Source organism: Culex pipiens, chromosome 3 (genome assembly GCF_016801865.2).
Source record: "Culex pipiens pallens isolate TS chromosome 3, TS_CPP_V2, whole genome shotgun sequence".
NCBI classification, from domain to species: Eukaryota; Metazoa; Arthropoda; class Insecta; order Diptera; family Culicidae; genus Culex; species Culex pipiens.
In genome coordinates, this window is record NC_068939.1 from 121,889,907 (window position 1) to 121,914,141 (window position 24,235).

The following is a 24,235-nucleotide window of genomic DNA, read 5'->3' on the forward strand; positions in this document are numbered from 1 at the left end:
TGACTTGACTTGACTTGACTTGACTTGACTTGACTTGACTTGACTTGACTTGACTTGACTTGACTTGACTTGACTTGACTTGACTTGACTTGACTTGACTTGACTTGACTTGACTTGACTTGACTTGACTTGACTTGACTTGACTTGACTTGACTTGACTTGACTTGACTTGACTTGACTTGACTTGACTTGACTTGACTTGACTTGACTTGACTTGACTTGACTTGAGCTTTCGAGCGAGAACGAGCCGGGACTTCGAATTTGATGTTCAATATATGATTTTGTATAAAACCAAAAATTTAATAGGAAAAAAATAGGGTAAAAGTAAGACGAAAAACACTACTATGGCTATATCTCTGAAAATACAGTTTGGAAAAGGTTCAAATTTTGGGCCCAAGCAGTTTATGGCGCATGTTTTCGAATGGCTTTTTATTTGAAACTGAATTCTTTTAATTTGATGGTGTTATCTGTAAAATAGTCCAAAAAATACCTCTAAAAATGGCTTCGACCACATTTACTGGTCGAAAATTGTGAATCGAAAAATAAAATGTTCGTCTCCGACCCCACGGCTACAAATCTGAAATATAAAAATTGTGGGTTTTACGAGCGGGTTTCCAATGATGGAAGATACAAATTTTTAAGAGCGGATACAGACATCGCTCAAGTATTTCAGAAAAAATCAGACTTTGAGTTCCGGGTTTCGGGCCAAAATTCAATCGAAAGAGCGCATCTAAACCTTCAATTTAGTAATAGGATTTTTTTCGGGGACGATTCCCCGCCGTGCACGATTTTTTTAAGATTTCTGAGAAAAGCATTTTTCCAAAAGCAAACCTTAAACCTTTCTTTTGTAAGAAAGGCTTAAAGTGTAATTAATAATGTTTTTCTTTATTCTCACTTATTCTAAGTCATAATCAATACCAGCAGTTTTGTTCAAGATTAGAAAAACTCTTCTTAAGATAAATTCCAGAGTTTTCTTTTTTTGAAAATGTCCTATAAGCTATTGTCTTACATATGTTTATAGGACCTATTCAAAAAAAAAAAAAAAAACTCTATAATTGAATATTTTTTAACAAACAGCTCTCTGCCATGCGTTTTTAGTGCTACGTAGCTTTGATCAGTAGTCTTGTTTAGTCGGTTCAAAATAGAGACGTCTATCATTTTTATTTTTTATTTTGTAATTCAATTCCTCTGTGCTCTCTTGAGCTGAACTTGCTGGGATTTCCATCCAGTTAGCATAAAAGAGCACAGAGGCATCGAATTGAGAAAAAGGTGTTGAGAAATAACTATTTCCAAATCTAATTAAAATTTGCTGCATCTCGCACACAAATCAAGATCTCAGCTTCAATTTAACGATTACCATCTGTCATTGCTGCACCATGTTTTTCCCAGACTCCACATTCCTCAACCTAGTTCGAGTCAAAATTGCTATGATTGCATCGCTCACAAAATGACAGCAGCACGGGAAGGCCCAGAACTACCCTTAGAGGAGTGCACAAAAAGCCCCCCTCCTGGCCGCAGCTGGAGGATCTATTTGCAATTGTTGAGTTCGATTTACCTCTATTACTCACACAATTGCTCTGTGTGGTCATACCGTTAAAAATCGCGCAGGTCTCGAGCCGAAAGAGTAAGCCACATTGTTCCAATTTGCGCGAGCGCTCGCGATCAACGTCTGACTAACTCGACTGATGACGGGTAATTGTGATGACCTAGAATTAACGTGACTTCCACGGCACGGTGGCCTCCGCCGCCGAGTGAGAGTCATTTTCTCATAAGTCTCCAGCGCGGAGACTGTGAAGAGTGAGGGTGATTTGGCAGTTGTGGAACAGTAAATGTATTCTCTCAATCTGAATCGAGACCATTCCTAGAACCGTCTAATGCCTTGAAGAATTTCGTCTAAAGCGACAAAGTCGCTAGTCGACAAGTCGCGTCGCGGACGCTGTCGATCTTGCTTAAATTCTGACAATTTACCCCACTAAATCGATGCACTGGATGATGTTTTCTTCTCGGAGCTGTTTCTTCTCGGAGTCTCTCCCTTCAAAGAAGAGAGAACATAATTATGCTGATTGTTGCATAATTTGCAACCCCCTGCCTGGTGCAAATGTGTGTTTACCACGATTGAGGTGGACACACGTGTGTGTGTTTAGAGAAGATGAAGTGCCTGACAGAGCTGTCATTAGCTGGTGCAACCGCGCGGCAAAGCTGGAAGAAAACTGCTTCGTTTTGCACTGGTTGTTATTGGTTTTGAACCTCGCGGTCGCGCAAAGTCTCATTACCGACATCATCGTGGTAATGGTTGTTGATCTTTAGGATGCTAATTAGCTAAAGCCCCCCTCCGACTGCTCCTGCGTGGCTGTTGTTGTTGTTTTGAAAAGTGGCACGTTTTGCCTCTGAGTCATGAGATGTTCTACACACATAATTGATACCAGACGGGCTCAACCTTCAACCGGGGGAGTTCAATTTCGCTTCGAGCAATTCCGGAAAGAAGTCTTCTTTTATTACCGATAAATATTTAATCTTCACCGAGCAAAGGTACAACCTTCGTTGACGATTAAATCGATTTTCATTCCAGACAGACATCTTTTTTATCTTCTTTATTTTGCAAAACTCCAAGGAACAGAGTCTGGGCATGCTGGTTGGTTGCTGGAATGGTTGCGCATATCCTCCCACACATGTGGCATAAATCTGCACCACCACAAAGAGCCACTACCGTTGTGAACGTGGGTGGTGCTAGTCTCTTCTTCGGTGGAGTCATTCGCCTGACTTCCTTATGAGATGATGGGGAGAATTTTTGAAAATAACAATAAAAACCGATGCAAAAATAATCATAATATGCAGGTTTATTGTTGGGTTGGTGGGAATTGAGTACGGGTATTGCGAATTATATGGTAATTATGTTTTACTTGTTATGCCATTTTTATCCCTCTAAGCTTAAAAAGTGGAGAAACCTGTAAGTTACAAAGAGTTTTATTCTATCCAAAGTTATAAACAACTTTTCCAATCCAAAGTTATAAAGTTATTTAGACAAATTTAAACAAAACATAATTTTGAAATTTCGCGTTAATACAATATCGTTAAAAACACAAACCTTTATCAGGTTATTCTGTAGTTTCATTAAATTGATATTTTTTTCTGATTTGATGATTGCGTAGCCGGCCTGAGGCTCTGTAATCAGTCTCACACACACATTTACAACAACATGATTATGGTGCATTTGCACCATAAACGTGAATATATTCCTTCGTGGTTCTCAAATTCATGAACACAATTCACGAATTCGGGAAATGATTTTTTTTTTATTTGGTGATGTTTTTTTTGCGTATCTTTTTCCGGGAAATGATGATTTTTCCGTGTATCTTTTTCAAACCTTGAATCAGAGGTTTCAAATTATTTTGAAAAATCAGTAGGGCTAGTGATTTTTCACGGCAAAAAATCGAAATTACGCGGCATGCCAATTACAAAACATTGAAATTTCACGGTACTATAAAAACTGCTCAAAATAAACGTAAAAACTTACTTAATCCACCTATGTGGTTGGCGCCTTCCTCACATTTTACCAACATTTGGTCTGCCCATAATTGAAAATTCGGCTATTATGCCAAATCAAGTATTCCGAGAAAAACGCGTTTTAGTGTTTGGCACAAAATCTCCGTCAAGGCAATTTCCCATAAGAGTGGCATATTAGCCGTTTGGTTTTTCGCATCGGCAGCCAAGTCTAAACACTATTTCAGTGAAATTCAAGTTCCAGAAGATGCGTTGGAACATCCTCTACCGCCTGGTGCTAATATCTCGTTTTTGCCAAAAGTGGATATTAGCCGTTTTTTCAATGGTGGGCAGTGGTGATATGATGGGTTTGGTCACCAATTCCATCTATTTCTCAATAAAAAAAAACACACAAATGTCACTTAAGTGGTCATAACTTGAGACAGGGTTGCCAGATCTTCAATGTTTTGGACTTATTAGAAAGGTCTTTTCATTACCTAACTAACGATGGGTCGGATGATGGATCCGGACATAGTTTACATACAATTAGGTGAGATCCAGCTTTAAAAAAGTACATAAATATCACTTAAGTGATCATAACTTGAGACAGGGTTGCCAGATCTTCAATGATTTAAACTCATTGGAAAGGTCTTTTGATTACCTAACCAACGAAGGGTTGGATGAAGGTTCCGGACATAGTTTACATACATTTTAGTGGGATCCGGCTTCAAAAAAGTACATAAATATCACTTAAGTGGTCATAACTTGAGGCAGGGTTGCCAGATCTTCAATGTTTTGGACTCATTGGAAAGGTCTTTTGATTACCTAACCAACAATGAGTCGGATGATGGATCCGGACATAGTTTACATACATTTTAGTGGGATCCGGCTTCAAAAAAGTACATAAATATCACTTAAGTGGTCATAACTTGAGGCAGGGTTGCCAGATCTTCAATGTTTTGGACTCGTTGGAGAGGTTTTTCGATTTCATAACTATCGATGGGTTGGATGATGGATCTGGACATAGTTTACATACATTTAAGTGAGATCCGGCTTCAAAAAAGTACATAAATATTACTTAAGTGGTCATAACTTGAGACAGGGTTGCCAGATCTTCAATGTTTTGGACTCGTTGGAAAGGTCTTTTGATAACCTAACCAACGATGGGTTGGATGATGCATCCGGACATAGTTAACATACATTTAAGTGAGATCCGGCTTCAAAAAAGTACATACATATCACTTAAGTGGTCATAACTTGAGACAGGGTTGCCAGATCTTCAATGTTTTGGACTCATTGGAATGGTCTTTTTATTACCTAACTAACGATGGGTCGGATGATGGATCCGGACATAGTTTACATACAATTAAGTGAGATCCGGCTTTAAAAAAGTACATTAATATCACTTAAGTGGTCATATCTCGAGACAGGGTTGCCAGATCTTCAATGTTTTGGACTCATTGGAAAGTTTTTTTGATAACCTAACCAACGATGGGTCGGATGATGGATCCGGACATAGTTTACATACATTTAAGTGAGATCCGGCTTCAAAAAAGTACATAAATATCACTTAAGTGGTCATAACATGAGACAGGGTTGCCAGATCTTCAATGTGCTGGACTCATTGGAAAGGTCTTTTGATTACCTAAGCAACGATGGGTCGGATGATAGATCCGGACATAGTTTTCATATAGATAAGTGAGATCCGGCATCAAAATTCCAGCACCTGATTCGCAACTCTGACACTTTTTTATACGTAACTTTTGAACTACTTATCGGATCTTCAAACAATTCAATAGTGCAGTATGGGGCACCAAATCAAATCGAATGCAACTTGTTTGACTCAAATCGGATCAGCCAGTGCCGAGAAAACTTGGCAAGAATTTTGAGCACCAAAGTGAATACGCACACACATACACACACACACACAGACATTTGTTCAGTTTTCAATTCTGAGTCGATAGGTATACATGAATATAGGTCTACGAGCTGTTTTTCAAAAGTTCATTTTTCGAGCAGGATTATAGCCTTACCTCAGTGAGGAAGGCAAAATGTATTTTTTTAGCAAAATTATACAGTGTGAAACACTCAACGTTAACATTTGTTTATAGGACCCAATAAAAAAAGTGAAGAATTTATGATTCAGTTGCTCAAATACCTCCAAAACGAAGCACGTCCTGAACCTCTAATTCATTATAACTAGAATCATTAAAATAAGTGCAAAAAAGGGGTTTTTTTGCTTAGCCTTAATTTTAACAATAGAAAAATTTCAGTATTTTTATATAGTTCAAGCAAAACTTCATCAAAAGCAGTTTTTACATTTATTGATAATTCAAGAAAAAATATAATACATTGCAAAATGGTTATCTTACCACAAGTTCTTCCAGGATGCTTTCTTCGGACTGGCTGCGCTTGTGTTCGATTAGATTAGATTAGATTAGAATACATTGCAAAATGGTTAACAAATATTTGTATTATTTTATTAATCAATTTGATTAAAACACATAATTTATATTCAAAAATGGAATTTGTATATCGTTGTTCAATATCGTTGATTAATTGAAATAAATTTTACAAAAAAAAGCTCTTTTTTGCGTTTTCTTTCAGAGAAGTGCTGATTAATGTTCTTTTAAAATCTGTTTTGAATTTTGTGGAATAAAGAAACTATTTGCATTTTTTTGATTATTCGAATGAACAATATTTTCAAAAAATTGTTTTTGATCTAATATGAAAAACTTTTTTATTTGTAAACTGTTTTTAATATGCTTGTTAGAAATCTTGTAAAATGCTTGAATAAAAAAAAGCTTAAATGCACTGAGTAGCGATTTATCAATTGAATATGTGAAATTTCGCGGCATTTCACGGTGTTTCCCAAATTTCACGGCCTGGGTCGAATTTCACAGATTACGCGGCTTCCGTGAAATCGCGGAAAGTCACTAGCCCCAAAAATCACTATTAAATATATAATTAACTCAAACATTATTTTAGTTTATTTTACCTTAAAAATAACATATTCTTGTTGATTTTTTTTTTTGGCAATTCAATGAGTATTAATAAAAAAGTTGTTAACCATAAATTATTGGATAAAATAAGCTTGTTTTATTTTTTCCCCTGTGAATAAATTAAAGAAAATCTTTGCAAAATAAACAATAAAACGTATTTATAAAGAAAAAAAAAACCCTTTTCAAAAATTTCGGCATTTTTTGGCTCATTTGTTTTTAGGTTTTTTTAAAGTAGGAATATAAATCATGAAGTTTTTTACAACGGTCTTTGTACCCCTTTAAAAATTCCCCCAAAAATCAGGAGGCTAATCAATTTATATTTATACCAAAAAAATTAAGGTATACAAAAAAAAAAGTTTAAGAAGGTTAATTCAATTGAAAAATAAGAAAATAAAGTTCAATGTTTTCTACCAGTTTTTTTTTCCATTAGAAAAAAAACTGGTAGAAAACATTGTATATTATAAAAATACATAGTTTGAACTTTATTTTTGTATTTTTTTATTGAATTAGGCCTTCTTAAACTTTTTTTTTTGGTTTTGGAGTTTGGCTCCACCACAGATCGGAAAAATACATAAAAGTTTAGGAGGAACAAATTTTAAAAAAATTAACTGATATTTTTCAAATTTTCGGTAAATAAATTGTATAAAGCATTTGGTAATACTCTTTGTTTCAAAATTCTGAAACCATTTCCCATTTTTTTAAAAATCTCGGCGATTTTTTGCCGCATTTTTAAGGCCTTTTTGAAAGAAGGGAAATTAAACTATTGATGTAAAAAATATATTATCAATTTTCAATTATCAAACAGTTCATTTGAGTAGTTTAGGTAAATACCTTTTTTGCGAAAATAATAAAAAATATGAAAATTGAAATAACAAGCTTGTGTGTGTGTGTGTGGTCCAATCCAATACCCGCTAACCGGTAGCGAAATTATGGGAAAGTATAGTTTGTATCAGACTTTGTATATGCCGAATGCTGATACAGCTTATCTCAGTCCCGGGTATTAGGTGGTGATAGCCCTCGCGCTGCTTCCAACGACCCATTTCAGAATGACAGAGCTCCTTGCGGTCCAATTCCGAGGTCGCTGGGCATTGTTCGGCCCCGCCTAAACATAGAAGCAAGCATCTGAAGGAAACTCGATCTATATTTAGACTTCTAATCCCGTCAGGCAAATCAGGGATCAGCGCGTATTTAATAATATAAGAAGAAGAGATAACATGCTTCAACACTACGGATCAATTCACTGCTAGAGTGTAAACCTTCTGATGGCCGACTGCTTAGCGTTCCAGACCACCACCAATCCAAAGGTGTGAGTTCGAATCCCACCTGATTCATTTTAGTTTTTATTCATATTCAAATTCCTGATTCCAAATTTCAAAGGTACCGACCGGGATTTGATCCCTGAACCTTCTGCTTGGGAGACAGAAGCCGTAACCATTAAGCCACGGAGCCGGTTGAATGGGACGTGGTTCTCTGTATGGCTTTTTGCGAGATGAGAGCAGAGGACAACAATCATCTCAACGTTTCCACTTTACCCGGGCTAACGACCGGCAGTTCCAGTTCACGATGATTTCCCTTCATATGTTAAAAACCACTTATGATTTTGGCACATATTCCGTTTGTCAACGTTTCCTGTCATTACTGGCGGGAAAAATCTACGTGGAATCAGCTGTGCAGACCTCATGTGTGACAGGAATGCAGGTTGAGCGACTCCCACGGGTTGAAAATTGAAATAACAAGCTTGTATGGAAAAAGTATTTAAAAATACAATTTACACTAGTTCAGTTGTTTTGCAATCATTAGTTTTCAAAAAATATAAGATTTGACGAAAACAAAAATTTTAGCGAAAAAACACTTTTTGCGATAATAAACATTTCCAAAAATTCAAAAGATCTTGAAAAAAAATGCCTCCTGATTTTCCGGGCCAATTTTGAAGGGGGGGGGGGGGGGGTTTAGGGGGGTGGAGACAAAAACATTAAATAAAATTTGTACCAGCCTAAATGTTTCGAAAAGGCATAATCTAGCTTTTTATCAATTGGGATTTTTTAAATGAATAAATATTGATATCATGGAATGAACAAGTTTTTATTATCAAAATTTAAGAATTCATTCTTAAACTTTTTTCTAAATATTCATACAAAATTTAAGATTTTTTTTAATTAAAATAATTCAAATTTTCTTCTGTTGAATGGATTAGGAAATGTTTATGATGTTATTTTTTTTACATTTCTCAAATCAAATCAAATGGGATTCAAAATTGCTTTTATTTAAAAAAAAGAATTTAAACTTCAGAAAAATATGGTTTTTTATAAATTTATATATATCCTCAAAATTTGGGACCAGCAATGTTTGCCAATCCCCAGCTCGCGCTATATAAATGCGGTTTCTAAACAAACAAAATAATCTTCGGCGAGTGTTCGTGAGAGAGGAAAAGAGAAAGAGTGTGAGGATGAGAATGCTCTCGCTAGCAATCACGGGATAAAAGAAGAGAACTCACAAGCTATATTGACGGTCGCTTTATCTTCTGATAGTTTTTTCCATCACTCATTTACAACACGGCTCAAGTCTTAAGTACAACTGTAATAATACCTTATGGTTGTGTGATACCTTATTCTTCAAAATTTAATCATCAAAATTTAAATTTTAAACCTTTTCGAGACATTCAAAGAAATCCACCCTGCTAGGACACTTTCAGTCGGACACCGCATGTGTACACCACCAAAACCCCAAAATCTCCTCCTCTACAAAACTGTCTCCAACAAGAAAAGGAAGGAGAAAGTCTAGCCGGTTGACGTTTCACGTGCGCGTGTTTCATTTTTCGCGATCCACCAACTCCTTGGAATGGATAATGAACTCCTCTTCGCAGACGTTTTTTTTTTGTCCGTAAACTCAACTCCAACAAGAGTGTAGTGTGTGAGGTGGAGTGCGGCGTAGTCCCTTTTTAAGTCGAAAGAGTCTCTCTTTATATACGAAGCATTAAATTTCCGATCCGAGCCGTCTCTCATTAACGCCTTCGCAGCTGTAAGTACTGACGGTTTTGCGGGTAATTGTACCTATTTTCGTCCCAGTGGACCCAAAATACGTGTCCAAGTGGGGTTTGAAGCCAGCCTGCACGTACTCGCCCGCCGGCGGGAAAGCGCAAATCAGCAAATCGCGCAATCGACGACGAGCTTCAATTAAAATGTCATTAAATGGTTTGAACTCTTCACAAACAGTGTGCCGGAGTTGTGGGGCGATGTGAATGAACCATTACGACGACTCGTTTGCGCTTGAGCAATAGCGCCAAAATGGAATTTTGCCACTTCATTAAGCCTGTTGTGAGGAGATCTCTGTGGGGAAAAAAAGTTGTCGGAAGTCTTGGAGTGGTGCAAGAGACGTCAACACTCTTCAATTTGTCGCTACACGATTGTTTTGGAATTTGTTTCGTTGACAAGTCCTGGAGATCTCTCGACGTGTATCGTCTTCAATTGTTCTGCAAACAAATTTGGGCGTTTGAATGTCGAAGAAATGCTTCTTTCAGAACGAAACGACTCTCACCAAGTCATCCATTAGACTCACTTAAGCCGCCACTTAAGGGTATCCTGACCCACGCATCATTCTGCGAACTTGTGAATGAAACATATATTACGCGATTCTAACATCCCGAAGCCCATTAACACCTTCAAAGTGTGCGATTTTCGCACTCCGACGCCCTCGACCGTCCCATTATCAAGATTGTTGGCCCCAACCGTCGTCGTCGTCGCCGCGACTTGGAGGTAATAACAATAATTTCACCTTAAGAGCCTTACCGAAAGCTTGAACTGGCTATGGTGGTATCGCACAGTCGCGGGCCTTGGTGATGAATTTTTTAATAGGTCTTCCTTTAAAGAGATACCAGCCGACCCCCCCATTATGAAGTCGTTGCGGCGCGTCCGGCCGTGTAATGGACTTGGCCCCGGCTATCAACAACAACAAGCAAGTCAACTGCTGCGCGATGATTTGATGGATTCTTGGCGCGTCTACGCGCGCTCGACCCTTTTGACATGGCGAGGGAAGGTTTCGAATGGACACGACTAAATTTGGACACTCGGTGAAAATTCTGAAAATGTACATTTTTTTGGTCATTACCGGCGCCCTCTCAATTGGTAAAGCAGTTCGAAGGATGGGTAGGAATGTTAGTCCGATACTAAATCTTTCACTGATTCGAAACAATTTTGAACGTGCCCACCGACGACATCGTCTGCGCTCAAGACACACATCTCATAACGTCCAGAAGAGCGGGTCAGTCAATCCGTCAAAGCCGGCTGCTACACGTGCGGGCGCGCACTCTCGAAGAATCTGGTACAACGTGATGTAAAAATTTCCCGTTTCCTGTGATGTCTGAGTGCGACCGTCTATGATACCGGCTGAACCTGCCGCCTCAGATCGGGTTGCATAATTCAGCAATGTGTTGATGGAATTAGCGGAAATTATAGGAATTTAGTGCTGGCCACACGAAGTTGCGGTGTAATTATGCAGCGCGGTAATGGGGGTCTCCCCGGTCGTCACCATGTCCTGGCATAATTTGAATTCTTATCTGCAGCTACTGTGCTGAGCCAGGCTAGAGGGTATCAATTAACGTTGCTGCGTTGATTAATTGACTCTGGTGAAACCTTCGAACATGTGTTGATTATGTAGCTTCTCTTGTTTGATAGATTTTTTTATGTTGCAATCAATAGCTAATTCATGCCTTTCTTTTCTCTTTTCCTTTCCAGGTAAGTCGAACAACTGGACCAGACTGAAGTTATTCCGATCGTGTAAGGTGATGTTGAGGAATCATGTTTGTTTACATTGTCTGCCATTTACTGTAGTTTTCCATTTTTTATCTGTATCAACATTCCTCAAGCACTTGATCACTTGGGAAGTTAGCCTGGTGATCCCTGGTGATCCCTTCCAGTGGTCAGACCTGCAAACTTGCCCAAAAAGTGTCTGTGGACACGTCGTTTCGTTCGTTGACTCCCAGTCCCGTCATTGTCCCCGCCCTCCACATATATTTGCGGATCGTTCAACTCTCAAGTGTCCGCGGTTAATTGGCCAATTTGTATGAACGCAGATGAATCGACTTTGGCGAAGAGGGAGACGGAATGGGAGATCACCGCGTGGTGCGAGAGCTGATAAAAGTGATTGTACGAGGGTGATTACCGATGAAAGACCGCTATTGAGGCGCGCGTTCGGACTGCTGCATTGTGGAGTAGTGGATCTTGGGATCACTCCCCGAAGGGGGTAATCGATAAACGTTGAGGGATGTTGGACATCTAGCAGGGATCTCAGGTATCTGAGATAATTTTATGTCGAAAACTCGACCTTTGGTCTACTCGACCCTTGGGCTACTCGACCTTTGGTCTACTCGACCTTTGGTCTACTCGACCTTTGGTCTACTCGACCTTTGGTCTACTCGACCTTTGGTCTACTCGACCTTTGGTCTACTCGATCTTTGGTCTACTCGACCTTTGGTCTACTCGACTTTTGGTCTAAACGACCCTTTGTCTACTCGACTTTTGGTCTACTCGACCTTTGTTCTACTCGATTTTTGTCTACTCGACCTTTGGTCTACTCGACTTTTGGTCTAATCGACCGTTGGTCTACTCGATCTTTGATCTACTCGATCTTTGGAATATTCGACCTTTGGTCTACTCGACCATTAGTTTTTTCGACTTTTGGTCTATTCGACTTTTTGGTCTACTCGACCTTTATTATATACGAAATTTGGTCTACTCGACTTTCGATCTACTCGACCTTTGGTCTGCTCGACCTTTGGTCTACTCGACCTTTGTTCTACTCGACCTTTGGTCTACTCGGTCTTTGGTCTATTCAACCTTAGGTCTACTTGACCTTTGGTCTACTCGACCATTAGTCTATTCGACCTTTGGTCTACTCGACCTTTGGTTCACTCGAATTTCGGTCTACTCGATCTTTGTTGTATACGAAATTTGGTCTACTCGACCTTTGATCTACTCGACCTTTGATCTACTCGACCTTTGGTCTACTCGACCTTTGGTCTATTCGAGCTTTGGTCTGCTCGACCTTTGGTCTGCTCGACCTTTGGTCTACTCGACCTTTGGTCTATTCGACCTTTGGTCTATTCAACCTTTGGTCTATTCGACGTTTGGTCATTCTACCATTTGCCGTTCAAGGGATTATCTAGGCTACCAAACAGTGACCTAGGCAATTTCGATAAGACTTCGAGATACTACAAGGCAAATGCACAAAATAAATCTTATCTAAAAACTCAGATGAGCAACTCTCTACGAAATCGGCCGATTTCGACCATTTTTATTTTTTGTATTTTTTTATTTGACTCAAACTTTGTGGGGGCCTTCCCTATGACCAAATAAGCTATTTTTCGTCATTGGTTCACCCATACAAGTCTCCATACAATTTTGGCTGCTGTCCATACAAAAATGGTATGTAAATATTCAAACAGCTGTAACTTTTGAGTGAATTTTCTGATCTATTTGGTGTCTTCAGCAAAGTTGTAGGTATTGTTGAGGACTATTGAGAAAAAAATAGGTACACGGAAAAAAAATTTGCAGATTTTTTTAATCAACTTTTTTTTCACTAAAACTCAATAACCAAAATACGTATTTTTTGATTTTCGATATTTTTTGATATGTATCCGCAACTTTTGAGCTATAGAAAAACATTATCAAAAAATCTGCCGCCAAGTTATGAATTTTTGAAAAATAGTGATTTTTGGAAAAAAAATCCAAATTTCATGCAAAAACAAATTTGAAGTTATTTTTTAATGCAAAATTGAATTTGCAATCGAAAACTACTTTACAATTTTTTTGATAAAGGGCTTCGTTTTCAAGATATAGCCACCGAAAGTTTGATTTTAGCAAAATATTTGCAGTTTTTCGATTTTTAAAAATAGTGACCATGAGCGACCATTTCTAAAAATATTTTTTTTGAAAAGTTCAGAAAATTTGCTATAAAATTGTCTAAAAGACATTGAAGATTGGACCTCGGGTTGCTGAGATACAGCCACTTTAAGAAAAAGAAACACGAAAATTGAAGTTTTCTAAGTCTCACCAAAACAACCCACCATTTTCTAATGTCGATATCTCAGCAACTAATGGTCTGATTTTCAATGTTAATACAAAACATTCGTGAAATTTTCCGATCTTTTCGAAAAAAATATTTTGAAAAAAATTAAATTAAGACTAACATTTTAAATGGGCGTAATATTAAATGTTTGGCCCTTTTAAAATGTTAGTCTTGGTTTAATTTTTTTCAAAATATTATTTTTGAAAAGATCGGAAAATTTCACGAATGTTTCATGTATTAACATTGAAAATCGGACCATTAGTTGCTGAGATATCGACATTAGAAAATGGTGGGTTGTTTTGGTGAGACTTAGAAAACTTCAATTCTTGACTTTTTTTTGATAAGGTCCTATAAACAAATGTAAACATTGAGTGTATCCCTTTCACACCTTATGTCAAAGTCCATCGGAGTAAGCGGGATACACTCAATGTTTACATTTGTTTATAGGACCTTATCAAAAAAAAGTCAAGAATTTTAGTGTTTATTTTTCTTAAAGCGGCTGTATCTCAGCAACCCGAGGTCCAATCTTCAATGTCTCTTAGACAATTTTATAGCAAATTTTTTGAACTTTTCAAAAAAATATTTTTAGAAATGGTCGCTCATGGTCACTATTTTTAAAAATCGAAAAACTGCAAATATTTTGCAAAAATCAAACTTTTGGTGCCTATATCTTGAAAACGAAGCCCTTTATCAAAAAAATCGTAAAGTAGTTTTCGATTGCAATTTCAATTTTGCATTAAAAATTGATTTCAAATTTGTTTTTGCATGAAATTTTGATTTTTTCCAAAAATCACTATTTTAAAAAAAAATCATAACTTGGCGGCAGATTTTTTGACCATGTTTCTCTATAGCTCAAAAGTTGCGGATTTTAGTCCCCTAAAACATATCAAAAAATCTCGAAAATCAAAAAATACGTATTTTGGGAAATTAAGTTTTAGTGAAAAAAAAGTTGATTAAAAAATCTGCAAATTTTTTTTCCGTGTACCAATTTTTTTCTCAAAAGTCCTCAACAATACCTACAACTTTGCCGAAGACGCCAAATTGATCAGAAAATTCACTAGAAAGTTACAGCTGTTTGAATATTTACATACCATTTTTGTATGGACAGCAGCCAAAATTGTATGGAGACTTGTATGGGTGAACCAATGACACAAAATAGCTTATTTGGTCACAGGGAAGGCCACCAAAAAGTTTGAGCCAAATCAAAAAATACAAATAAAATCCATTTCCGGTTTTGGTAGAGAATTTCTCAGATAAGACAACAAATCGACACCGCTAGCGACCACCAACTCCGTCCAGTCACTTCCGAACGTTCACAGTGTAACCACAGCCATGACCACCCTTTTCGACGCCATCGACCCGCGCGCCTTCCGCTCGTACGTGTTCTGGTCCGCCGTCCTCGTGTTCAAGATGCTCATGATGTCCTACCTGACGGGCCGCAAGCGCTTCGGCAAGAAAGTGTTCGCCAACCCGGAGGACCATGACCGGGGCCAAGGAGGTCCGCACGGATCCGGAGGTGGAGCGGGTACGCCGCGCCCACCAGAACGACGTCGAGAACATCCCGCTGTTTGTGGCGATCGGATTCCTGTACCTGCTGACCGGGCCCGACGTTACGCTGGCCGTGACTCTGTTCCGGCTCGTCGGAATCGCGCGGATTGTTCATACCATGGCGTACGCAGTGGTGGTGGTGCGTCAACCGGCGCGGATGGTCGCCTGGTTCCTGGCGTACATCCCGACGATCTACATGACCCTGGCTACCGTGGTTAGCTTCTGTTGTGATCCGAACAACTGAGAATAAAGCTATGCAATTACGCAACCTTCTTTGCCTAGAGTGAACAGAAGAACCGTAAGTCGGGCAGGCGAAAAGCCCCTCAGGGTCACATCGCGCACAGAAGACGAAATCGAAAGTTGGTGATGATCGACGAAGAGGAGAAGGTCGGTTACGGCATTCCGAGTCGCGCGCGGTCTTTTTGGGTAATACACATGATTGGCGGAAAATTGACACCGGTAATTGGCGTCGATTTGACACATGGAATACCGATTTTCGCGGTTGACATTGGTGTCGTGCGTTTTTTGTGTGAACATAACCCATTTGGATCATCCGTGAACGCTGTGGAATGTTGAACAGGGTGAACCTGATCAACGGGAGTCAATATTTACGTTTTGACAGATTGTGTAGCTTCGGGTTGATTTTCTGAATCTCTTGATTCCAATGTTAAACTTTCTCCCTGACGAAGATCGGACTACAAGATCGAATCGGTTTAAAACAGGAGCCGTTACAGTGACTTAAACTAACCATTTCGACCTTTCCAAACAGTTTGCCAAACAACAGTCGTTTGCAAAACGGCTTAAAAACCGGAAGTTCCAGCCTTTTAATCTTGCCAAAAATTGCAACTTAACCAGCCCACATAACAGCGCTGCAATCAGCAAATCATTATCGACATTTCGTCCGCATTCGACGTCGATTGGGTGGCAATTATATCACATCCTCACCTCCTCCTCCTCAGCTTGGATCACCGCGTTTGCCAATTCATTAATCAAAAGAGTGGCATTTCACTGAGCTCTGAAATTTGAAAGACCGCCGCCGGTCACCGCCGGCTAATAGTTCCGAAGCCGAGTATGCTCTCGTTTGTTTTGACGCTGGTGGCTGTTCCGGTGATTACGGCGATCCAGATGTGATCCGTTTCATCGGATGATTAATGAGTTCACCGCCGGCGGCGGCCATATATTTATTTTTGATGACTTTTGCACCTTCCCCAAGGCAAGGGGGTCGTGTGAAAATGATGTAAGGTTTGGAGGGGCAATTCGTTTTCTACGATAACCAATTGGGTTTAAATTGGGTACATCCTTTGCGGAATTGGTTGGCGGATTTGAAAGTTTGCCAACTTTTGCCGTGATAGAGAAATTTCGTTTTATTGGCAGCATTTCAACATGTCAAGGCGAACGCGTGAAGGGAAGCGTTAGCGTTTGGTATTGACAGTTGTAGCGTAGCCATCACAAGAAATGTCAAAACGAATGCTTCGATTGAAGCGTTAGCGTTTCCAAGTGACGTTCGTTTAGTGTCAATTGCAGTATTTCTAACGAAATACAGAAGGGTATTCGCATAACTGGCAAATATCAAAACAAACGCTCCAACCTGAAGCGTTAGCGTTACTATTTGACAGCTGTCAATTTGCAGAACCAATCTCGCTACCACCGCTACAACGGTGTTCGTCCACTTTCATCGCGATAAGTGCGATGATCGAACCGCTTTTTCGCGTTCAATTATCGAACTTTTTTCTGCTCACACATCGCGATAATGCGCGAAAAACGTAGACAAAGAGGAAGAATGGTGCCTCATTAATTATTCGCTTCGCATGCCGTCGCTGCTGTTCAAGACCATCATCAGCAGTTTTTGTTTGTACTGCGGCGGCGCCTCAGGTGTGATGCATCCATCCGAGATACCCCATTCATTGAACTCCTCGTCGCGGGACTTGCGGGGCTTGTCAAGTGTGTGCGGCCACCACAAGTAACTGTGTTCAAATTTGCCAGTTTTTTTTTTGTTTGCGCTCGGTCATTTTTAACCAATTTTTTGCGCAATTCTTCGTAAAGTTTATTGAGATTGATTGCGATTTTCTCTCGACTCTTTTGTCGTCCGCATTTGTGGCTATCGATTTCACCCTCTTTCTGGAGAAGTGAGATGATCTCATCAGAAACGGTTCTCTCTGTCGTGTTGTGTGAATACCCGGGAGTACGTCAACGAACAGTAACACAAAAATCCATAAAAGAGGTCAGGTTGCTGGACGGACGGTCGCGCGTTGATCATAAATAAAACTTAATCCGTTCCATTTTTTGAATGGCGAATCCATTAGCGCTGAGCAAATCTTTGAAGAGCGATTACTGATCGATTAAAGGGACCTAACAACAATCCAACTATTGAAACCTTCACCCTAGAAAGGCTTGTCAGACACAGACAACCGACACGAGACAGCTGACGAGACGTGGACGTATAATTGAACAAAACTGTCGTCATGTTTATGTGTTTAGTAGAGCCGGCTTTGTACGTACACAACACACATGGGAGTTATGCAGACACACGTTTTTGAATGAGCTCGTGCTTCCTTCTCCATCGTGCGGTTGTCTAACTGTAGGCGTTTTTTGCGCGGGGCAATGCGTTACGGATCGCGCAAGAAACGCGTGTGTTTTGTTAATTTTGGTGTTGATGATGGATACATGATTTTGTTATAGATTTATTCTCTGAGGCTTCGGACAGTGATTATGTTTGGTATTTTTGATTTGGATTGAACTTAGTATAAACGTTTTCTATGATCAAAGAAGACATTTTGCGACATTAGTTCGTCCATACAAGTCTCCATGCAATTTTGGCTACTGTCCATACAGTCTTTTCAAATATTCAAAAATCTACATAGATAATGGATTTTTTATCGATCTAGTGTCTTCGCCAATGTTGTATGTATTGCTTTGGGTTGCTCAAATAACAAATACTTACCTGCTTTTTTAATTTGATTTTTCACACGAAAAATTAACTGCGCTAAATACAGAGAAACCTCTTTTTACGCGGTGCCGTTATGCTATTTATTTGGTCGATTTCTCTAAAACCATACAATATTTCTGCAAGCTTCAAAAGGCGTTTTGTAGATCTAAACAAAAACCTACAAATTGTTTTTAAAAGGTTGCAAAAATGTTGCGTCATTCCAGAGAAAGCGACAAATTAGAAAAACGTAACGCACCGCGTAAAAAGAGGTTTCTTTGTAACAAGTTTTGATAATTTGCGTTTTTGACACAAGTTAATCGAAAATCATGTGGCAGTGTTGCCAATTTTTTGAAAAAGACTTAATTTTCGAAAACTGTTGAAAAAAGCCGAACAATCATGTGATCGACAATTATTGTTTTTGAGCCTTTTCTTGTCATGGTGGTGAGAATCTTGTTCAGGTGGAATTGATTCCCAATTATCAATCCTAGGCAACTTGGGCTTAGACAATCATCACATCACATGGCGAAATCCAGTCTGCAATCCGTTAAAATCACCGTCTCCTAGTGAAGCGAAGCGAATTATTGTTTTTGAGCCTTTTAAAATGTGAGTTGCTGAGTTGTCGTCCTGCAAATATGTTTCTTAGTTTATGTTAATGAATTGCAAGTTTTCCTATCAAATTTGCGTACAATGTCCACAGCTATTTTACTTTTTTACTTTTCGATGCCTCTCGAGCAACGATGCTATGGGAAGGTCTTTCTGGTTAACACACAAAATCACTCACACACAGTTATTTTGTTTCACTATTAACTCGACGATCCAAAATGTCAGTAAGTCTTTCCATCATTATATAGAAATGGCTTTTTCACCGTAAAAAATAAAACCTTATTTGAAAAATTTATACACAATTTACCCGACGCCGTGCCTCCCGATCAACGATGATATAGGAAAGGCTTTGAAAATCACAATTAAGATTACAAAAGCACAAAAAACACCAATTACTCAACGAAAATGACGCTCAAGACACAAATAATTCAGTAAGGCAAGCGCGTGGCCTCGCCGCCCGCAATCAACTGAAGCAGGAAACACAATTAACACCCTGTTACTTTGGAACACAATTACTACGACAAACTCAACCGGCGGCGTGCCCTCCGATCAACGATGATAAAGGAAGGACTGATATTATCATTGCTAGCAAGAAATAGGACACATAAAAACACGATCGATCCTGTCAAGCAAGCGCGTTGCCCCACCGCCCGCAATCGACACACACAATTCACGACAAAAGGCACACAAAAAATCACTTTTCACTCCGAATACCATTCAACGACCACGCGCTCCCTTTGCCAATAATGCACTGATGACGCTAATGACTAAATTTTAAACATTAAAGAATGTTTATTTTGTGTAATTCCTTTTTCATGAGAAAAAAAATTAAAAATAAATATATTTTAAGATAGTAACATTCTTTCTAGAATTCATTCCATCAATTCCTACAATTTTCGAAAATGATCAGAAAATCTTACATAAAAAACTAACTTAATCCACATATGTGGTTGATGCCTTCCTCACTTTTTACCAACAATGGGTAATATGAGTGGTTTGGACACATATTTCAGCTATTTTTTTTTTAGATCCAGAAAAATAAGTACACAGATATAACTTAAGTGGTCATAACTCGAGACAGGGTTGCCAGATCATCAATGTTTTGGACTCGTTGGAAAGGTCTCTTGATTACCTAACCAACGATGGATCGGATGATGGATCCGGACATCGTTTACATACATTTAAGTGAGATCCGGCATCAAAAAAGTACAAATATATCACTTAAGTGGTCATAACTCGAGACAGGGTTGCCAGATCTTCAATGTTTTGGACTCGTTGGAAAGGTCTTTCAATTACCTAACCAACGATGGGTCGGATGATGGATCCGGACATCGTTTACATACATTTAAGTGAGATCCGGCATCAAAAAAGTACAAATATATTCACTTAAGTGGTCATAACTCGAGACAGGGTTGCCAGATCTTCAATGTTGTGGACTCGTTGGAAAGGTCTCTTAATTACCTAACCAACGATGGGTCGGATGATGGATCCGGACATCGTTTACATACATTTAAGTGAGATCCGGCTTCAAAAAAGTACAAATATATCACTTAAGTGGTCATAACTCGAGACAGGGTTGCCAGATCTTCAATGTTTTGGACTCGTTGGAAAGGTCTTTCAATTACCTAACCAACGATGGGTCGGATGATGGATCCGGACATCGTTTACATACATTTAAGTGAGATCCGGCATCAAAAAAGTACAAATATATCACTTAAGTGGTCATAACTCGAGACAGGGTTGCCAGATCTTTAATGTTGTGGACTCGTTGGAAAGGTCTTTTAATTACCTAACCAACGATGGGTCGGATGATGGATCCGGACATCGTTTACATACATTTAAGTGAGATCCGGCATCAAAAAAGTACAAATATATCACTTAAGTGGTCATAACTCGAGACAGGGTTGCCAGATCTTCAATGTTTTGGACTCGTTGGAAAGGTCTTTCAATTACCTAACTAACGATGGGTCGGATGATGGATCCGGACATCGTTTACATACATTTAAGTGAGATCCGGCATAAAAAAAGTACAAATATATCACTTAAGTGGTCATAACTCGAGACAGGGTTGCCAGATCTTTAATGTTGTGGACTCGTTGGAAAGGTCTTTTAATTACCTAACCAACGATGGGTCGGATGATGGATCCGGACATCGTTTACATGCATATAAATGAGATCCGGATATATGTGAAAACACATTTTTATACATAATTTTTGAACTAGTTATCGAAACTTCAAACAATTCAATAGCGATGTATGGGACTCTAAACCAAGTCGAATGCAACTAGTTTGGTCGAAATCGGTCCAGCCAGTGCTGAGAAAACTCAGTGAGAATTTTGGTCACATACATACATACACACACATACACACACACAGACATTTGTTCAGTTTTCGATTCTGAGTCGATATGTATACATGAAGGTGGGTCTTTGAGCTTTTAATAAAAAGTTCATTTTTAGAGCAGGATTATAGCCTTACCTCAGTGAGGAAGGCAAAAAAATAATCAGAATCGTTTGCAAGGTAAATAAACATTAGTATGGACTTTAGTATGGACAGCGGCCAAAATTGTTTTTGTAGACATACATGGGTGAACTTATGACACAAAAGAGCTTTTAATAAAAAGTTCATTTTTAGAGCATGATTACAGCCTTACCTCAGTGAGGAAGGCAAAAAAATAATCAGAATCGTTTGCAAGGTAAATAAACATTAGTATGGACAGCGGCCAAAATTGTTTTTGTAGACATACATGGGTGAACTTATGACACAAAAGGGCTTTTTTGCCACAAGAAAGTACTCACAAAATGTCAGCCAATAAAAAAAATTCAAAATAAAAACGTTCAAGGAAATTGCTATTTTTTGGAAGAATTTCTCTTCTTCAATTTACAAGATGTAATGTAAACTTAATTTCTTGTAAATCTTTTTTACCCTAATTTTATATTTAAAAAAAAGCCAAATCCTGCTCTCCAGTCTAAATTTTTATCAATTCCTAAAACAAAACGATGAAATATCCTAAGATTCATAATAAATGGGGTTTGGATTGAAAGGCGATCAAAAACAGCTTACAACGTCTAAATTTTGAAAGTTACCGTGAGAAATGAAAATATTAAACAAAATAAAATACTATCTTCAGCTAATAAATATTGTAAATTGATGTAAAAACTTTCCGGGAAAATTTCTTTTGGTCTCGGGAGAAAAATGGGAAAAACAAAAATTTGCAGTCGAAATTTGGTGGCCAGCCTGCTCTCAGTCCATGTTCTGATTCCTCACGAATATATCATGCGCTCCTGTAGGTGAGTGAGGAATAATGTTCAAAATTTGAGAAGATAAATATATTTTCAAATATTTAGCCTTTTTTTTTTTTTTTTATCCATGCAGATTTTCGGGTGCTCTTCTCAACAAAACTGTTTTGAAACATTTACATAAAAAATCGGGTGAACGAATTGGATTTTCTGTCTGTGAACACAAACTTCGGAAAAACTGCTCATACCAGTTAAAAATAAACATGTTTATTAAAATGGTAATCAAGACAAATTTTGAAGTCAAACATCTCAGATATTATTCTATAAGTATAATGCGTTTTCAGTTTGTTAATAATTTATTTTCATTAATATTACTTACATTGATTCACATAAAAATTAAACATTTATGGTCTGCGATGACTTATTAAGCAACAATTTCAAGCTTAATTTGAATGACTCAGAAAAAATACTAAGACCATCTTCAACTGTCCTGCACGTTAACTCACACGCACCAGAACTTCTATTTCCAGATCGTGTCTCACCGTACTCGACAAATTTGAATTGCAATTCACATTCTCCCCCAACAGTAGGCACCTACCGACAATGTAGTTACAATGCTTCTTTTGTTACGATCCATAAAGTTATGAAAATTGTCCCCCCTTAGCAACTTGGAAAAATTGGCTCGTCGCCCCAAACTTCTTCTCGTTACACTTGACACCAACTCTTAGTTCGTGTGTGCAGTGTGCACCTCTAAATCGTAGGTCCTACTCTCGTGAGCATCGTTTTTGGCCACATTCCGATCTAAGTTGGGAGATGCGTGTGCTTAGTTGCACCGCTTTACGGGAGACTAACTAACTCACAACTACAACGAACGGGACAACTCTAAGCCGGCGCTAAGCAAAACAAACAACAAATCTGGACACGGAAAAAGTTGGCGATCGTTGGAGCCTACCAACACACCAACGACGCGCATACTAACGCGCGAGCGTTAGTTGGTGTTTGTAAATCTCCAGGTCGTAAAGTCCAAGATCGGCCGCGCGCGGTCTTTAATTACGAGCGGTTAAGTCAGTACGCAAACTAACAGCGGTCGGACTAGGTCGTCGTCGGTCGGATCACGCGTTGCTCGTGTTTTGTTTTTGTTTCGGTTTTTTTGTGTGTATTGTTTTGAAGAAAGTACGTGCAGCAATTTTGTAGAACAAGTTCCGGTGTGACAGTTTGAAAAGACCATTATGAGTCACGCACGTGAACGAAGAAGTGTTCGGACATTCGGAGCCCTTCGGGCTCTACTTCGTTTTGGCTCGTTCTCTCTCTCCTTCTCACTTCCTCTCACGTAGTCAGCTGTTAACTGTGTGTGAAAACACGATAAGATAACGACCGTAAAAAATTGTGGAATGTGTAATTGAGCGTTAGGGAATCTCAATTTGTCAATTGTACCGGCACGTACGCGTTCCGTCCAAAACCTTTAACGTTGTGGAATCACTCTCTCCTTTTCGCTCCTCTCTTTCTCTCACTGGTCTATTTATAAGTGCGTCCTGAGCGGAGTTTGAATGTCAACAGCACGTTGGAATAGGATAACGCTCAGATTGAGGAATTTCGAGCGGTTATGACAGAGGAATATGACGTGATTTGAGGTTGTAAAGTCATAACCGAGCACGGTATTTGAGCGATTTCTTGAGGTGAATTGGCAGTCAACAAAGCAATTTCAGTGTGATTTTCGCTATAAGCTGGTTTGTTCCGTTGTAAGCCTACACTAGAAGAACCTTCTAGAGCAGCGATTATCAACGGGGGTACAGGGCCTACTTGATTTACATGGCAGGGGGTACCAGCCTAGAAGAAGGTTGAGAATCGCTGTTCTAGAGTATCTGGATCTCCCTAAGAAAATTATTCTATTTTTGCAACATAATTTGATGTCAAAAATATATTTAAAAAAAATACTTGATACAGACACTCATGTATGCGCAGTATCCAACCGAGTTGAAAATGTGGTTCTGAAGCAGTACAGTGTACGGATTGATATCATGATCAATTCGACGCAGTCGTGCTAACTTGTCGTACGTCGCTTTTTGACGTTCCGAGAAAAACGCGTTTTAATATTTGACCTTGAATAAACAAAAACGAGAGCACGCAATGTAAACAATAACAAACACGTTTTATTTGGTTGACCATTCTGTGCATTTCCCCAAAGTTTGGTTGAATTTGGTTTCTGGAGTCCCGAGTTATAATTACATCTGTTCACAGTAGTCGGGCATGCACGTGTGTCAAACGCGTTCTGACCTCAAATCCCTTTGGCCAATTGTCGCACTTACATCAATTTTCCGGCTGTGTCAAGATAGCATGACAAGATTGAAACTTCTTTCATATGAAGAGCGACAACA

General features: G+C 38.9%; 1 protein-coding gene and 1 pseudogene across 17 annotated transcripts in view; both read left to right on the forward strand.

Annotated features, from left to right (window-relative positions):
* Window positions 1–24,235, forward strand: part of LOC120413036 (inner centromere protein A) — a 146,631-nt gene that overhangs the window by 67,167 nt on the left and 55,229 nt on the right. Inside the window, exon 1 of one of the 17 annotated variants that reach the window (XM_039573718.2) lies at window positions 22,957–23,033. The exons of the other annotated variants lie outside the window; for them this stretch is intronic. The gene's annotated coding sequence lies outside the window, so the exon portion shown is untranslated. Of the gene's footprint in view, window positions 1–22,956; window positions 23,034–24,235 lie in introns of those variants that run through there. 17 annotated transcript variants of the gene reach the window in all.
* Window positions 14,836–15,355, forward strand: LOC120413037 (microsomal glutathione S-transferase 1-like; annotated as a pseudogene).